Here is a 4,834-nt window from a genome sequence, read left to right as displayed (position 1 = left end):
TCTGTCAAAGATTCTGCCAAGTGTATATTTTTGGCTTCTTCTGTAGTACCAATGTTGATTGATTGAGTGGTCTCAATCAATATGGGTGATTGCTCATGATAATGCTCAAGAAGAGTGACAAGTCTCCCATCTTTAGGTGCCTTACAAAGGTTTTCACCCTCATAAGCGTGCTTTATTTTTACTTTTTTTGTGATCTATTGTTGCCATTGACTAGTTTTTAGTAGTAGATCTTTTATTTTGTTCATTTTTGTGACTGAGAGACTTGGCACTCCCCTGATAGCAGATGTCATTACTTTGTTCACTAGTAGAGTCTATTTCTGGGTTAACGATACAAAAGTAATGGATAATGGATTTGTCATTTGGGAAAATTGGTATATCATGAGTTTCAGGTTCGTCCTAGTCTATGAGGTCAGGAAAGACAAGTGGTAAGGAGTCATTAGGTGGATCAAGTTCAGCTGTTGTAAGTGTCAGGATGGAGGTATCATCGTGATTGGCCTGGGTGTTAAAGAAGCTAAGGTTTTCATCGAGGTCTTTGATGGTATCATTTTCCGTATAGACTTGCTCATAATGTCGCTGCTCGTTTTCCTTGGCGTCGTAGATATTTTGTGGACCAAATTAAAGTGGTCTAGACTCTGTGCCACGTTCTTCTTGAGAGATGGGTGTATGACTATCATTTGCACAAATATCTTCAGTAACATTAGAATAGCTGCCCCATTCATATTCATTGGAATCAGTCTCAAAGGTAGTATCCCAGATTCTGGCAGTGCTGTGGACTGGTATGTTGTAGGGTGAGAACAGGTCTTTGATGATCGATACAAGTTTGATAGTTTTCTCTGATTCTGTGTCAGATCTGGCTTCCACTCTTTGTATTTGTTCATATACTGTCTCTCCTCAGGGAGGAATGATGTTATCAGGAGGTGATTCCTCTTTTTCGGACATTGGTTCTTGAATATGATGTGCTTCTGTAGTAGATGTGTCCTTCTTTTGTTTGATGGGCTTCTCTTGATGTTGCTTTTGTTCTTGATTTTCATGTTCTTTGTGTATTGTCTCTACTGACTCAAATAGTGCTTCCTGCTAGGAGTCCTCCCTATATTTCTTCTTTTCTTTCCACTGAGGTTTTTGGTATTTGCTTGGTGTTTTCCTTGGTGGTAGAATATATTCATAGCCCAATCCTTTTTTGTCTTTACTAAATTGTGAAGGAGGATCTAATGGTTCCATGATGCCTTCCTGATGCTTGCCGATAGGTACTTTGCCATGGTATCCCATTTGTTGCATGATTAGGTAACCTTTTCCATACATGTGTGTTGGTATAGCTACCTCCATAGTAGCTACTCTTTCTTCTTCCTCATCTTTATACAACCAACTAAGGATGTCTTTCTCTTCTGATTCATGTGCTAGAGTGCCTAGTTGAATAAATTTTCCATCAAACTTGGTGATGGGCTGTGTTGCTTGATGTGTTGATGCTTAAGGTAGCCCATGAGATTTAGGTGATACTGGTAAGCTGGCTAAACATAACGGCTCCAAAGAGTATTCTCCCATGCCCTGCTCTTTGATTTTCATCTTCGGTTTGAAATCTATAGATAGTGATGTAGACTTTTCTTGCTGAAGATCTAGTGCTGAGTTACTTTGTTTTTCTCTATTATGTGGAACCAAGATGTCTTGGGCTGCCCCCATAGCATTACAATGTTGAAAAGGATTGTGATCTGCTAATATAGAAATCTCCTACCCATTGTAGAGGAACTTAACACACTGGTGATAAGTAGAAGGTACTGCTTGCATTTCATGTATCCAAGGTCGACCCAATAAGATATTGTATGTGAGGTCTATGTCCAAGACTTGGCACATAGTGTCATTTTGTATTGGTTCTACTTGAATTGGCAACATTATTGTTCCTTTGGATGATCTCTCTTTGTCATCAGATGCTTTGATAGTGATCTTTTTGTGTGGATCAATAGATTGCTCAGTGAAGCCTAATGCATAGATAAGTTTTAAGGTACAGATATTGAGTTCAACTCCTCCATCTATTAATACTCTTTTGACTCGATTATTGTAGACTAATACTTCAATGTGGAGTGGAGTATTGTGTGGATGGCTCAATGATGGGATGGGTTTAGGGATAGACTAGCCTAGTCTATGCTCTTGGATACTTTCCTTGGATCACCTGGTGTTCTCTACACACCCTAGGGTCTCTAGGAATTTCCTTTACTTGAGGAATCCCCTAACCATGCCCAATCCACCCACCAATCAGTTGCAATACTACTCCTAAGGTCTCACCTACTCATGAGACTCAAAACCCCTTACTATGGCTAATAAGGGCTAGTCTTGTTCCACACCTTCCAAGGTCTTAGCAAGGTTGTTTCAGGTCTATTTCATGGTCTATCCACCCATTCATGAGTCCCCAAGAGGTTTCAAGACTCTAACCCCTTACCGATTTCACACTTTTGGGTTTTTGCCTTCAAAAAGGGCTACAAGGATTAGGACCAATTAGGCCTCCTAACGGGTCTTCTAGGGCTCCCTCTCACAAATGATGCACAAACAACCCAATCTCCCAAAAAGGACTGCCATTCATTTGGCAAGGACTCAAGGTTTTGTTAGGTTTTAGGCCTCCAAGTGTCTGTACTCTATCCTTGGTGGATTTTAAGGTTTTTAAGGGTTTTTGTGAGGGTTTTTAGGGTCTACCTAGGTCACAGTGAGTGTTTTAAGTTTTAGCCACTTTGTTTGGATTGGTGGAGGCTCCTCCTTCACACTAATGATGCTTCACTCACTCCTTTACACTTCCTCCAAAGGATGCACTCTCCACTAATCAACCTTTCTCTCCAAGACCTCTGCACCAACAACCATTCCTAACTGGGCACTATCCAGTCTCGCCTAGGAATGGGTATTTGCTTGGCCTCATTGCATTTACAAGGGCCCTTCTTGCTTGGGACTATAGTATAGGGTCCCCACATCCATTCCCCATTGTTTCATGGTGGTTCCACAATGGGGAATGGAGTTAAGACTTCATTTACTCAAACCGGTCCAAAACTGGACAGTAAGACTGCAATTTACAAACTATTTACAAACACACTCAACCGGTAGACAAAAAGATAATATAATCACTCAAAATGAAGATATGTACACCAAAGAAGACATCTCACATAGGTTTGTTCACAAATCAATCCATTTGTTTTCTCGGTAACTTCATTCAAACAGACTGGTAACTCAAAAATAGTCATAGTCAATACAGTTTGCTTGAGCCGTACAATCTCTAACAACCAACCCTTTACCTTAGGGTTTGTAACATCTTATACTACCCATACCTCAGTCGATGTGCCACATTTAGGGTTGTCCACGCCAACCTAAAGATTTTGACATCATGGTGGAAAAGTTGTCATGCAACTTTTGCAACTTTTGAGCAACTTTCCCAATGTTGCTCTTCATGACTCCTAGACCCACAATGGGCCAACCTAAGGACACCACCATGATATGAAGGACCCCTGAACACATCCATGACACACATATCCTCCATTTTCAAGGAAATCACAATTTTGATTTATGACCCCTAAGATCTCCTCTAGGACCCTACCTAGGACCTATGAGCACTTGGCTCATTATTTTATATACAATGGCTTCATAAGAAGCATAATACCAACAAAACAAGAAGGAGGGAGAGCTTGAAAGGGTGCTCCTACACCATACTCCCCCTTTGCACACAATTAAGAAATAGGAGAAGAGATGAGAGCCGGGTCTATGCCAAGCTTCTTGAACTTGCTCTCCTCCACCCATGTAGCTTCAGATACTGGTTGATCTGCCCATTTCACTAAGTGCTCCATGTAAACCTGGTGTCTGGTAGACTTCTTCACTCTTGATTCCAAGATCTCCACTTCTTTAGGCTTCTTCACTTGAGGTAAGGTATTCACATCCAAGTCTTGTAATACCTTGGCTTGGTTCTCAGTCTGCTCTGCTATCTCTCCCTTGTACATTACCAGATCAACAACATTGAAGACTGGTGAAATGGCTAAGTCTGAAGGTAAATCAACCTTATAGGAAATCTCACCATATTTTTCCAGAATTTGACAAGGTCCTACCCTCTTCATCTGCAGTTTGGTAGGCTTACCACTTTGCATCCTAGCTTTGCTCAAATGGACCATCACATAGTCACCCACCTTGAACTGAACTTCTCTCCTTTTCTCATCCACTTTGGCTTTCAGTTTGTGAGTGGATTCAAGGATGGCCTTCTTAACTTTCTCTTGTACTTCCTTGATGGTTTGGGTGAAGTCCTCTGCTTGTCCACTCTTCATCTCCAAACTACTAAGATCTATCAACTCACATACTCTCCTTGGATGTCTGCCATACACAACCTCAAAAGGGCTTCTACCAGTGGTCCTATTCACACTGTCATTATATGCATACTCTGCTTGAGGAATGATAAGGTCCCATGTCTAACCATACTCCTTAGTTAGACATCTCAACAAATTGCCTAACACTCTATTGATGACTTCAGTTTGACCATTTGTTTGTGGATGGTAAGCTGAGCTAAATGACAAGTTAGTTCCTAGTCTCCTCCATAATGTTTGCCAAAAATGACCCATGAACTTGTTGTCCCTATCTGAAACAATGCTTAAAGGGAGTCCATGAATCCTAACAATGTCTTTGAAGAAGAGATGTGCAACATAGCTAGCATCATGTGTAGTCTTACATGGTATGAAATGACTCATCTTGGAAAATCTATCTACTAGCACATAGATGTTGTCCATACCTATTTTAGTCTTGGGAATTCCTACTACAAAGTCCATGCTTATACATTCCCAAGGTCTGTTAGGGACTGGCAATGGTTGATACAAACCAGCATTGC

This window comes from Cryptomeria japonica, chromosome 2 (genome assembly GCF_030272615.1).
Source record: "Cryptomeria japonica chromosome 2, Sugi_1.0, whole genome shotgun sequence".
NCBI lineage: Eukaryota > Viridiplantae > Streptophyta > Pinopsida > Cupressales > Cupressaceae > Cryptomeria > Cryptomeria japonica.
This window is presented reverse-complemented; position numbering follows the sequence as displayed.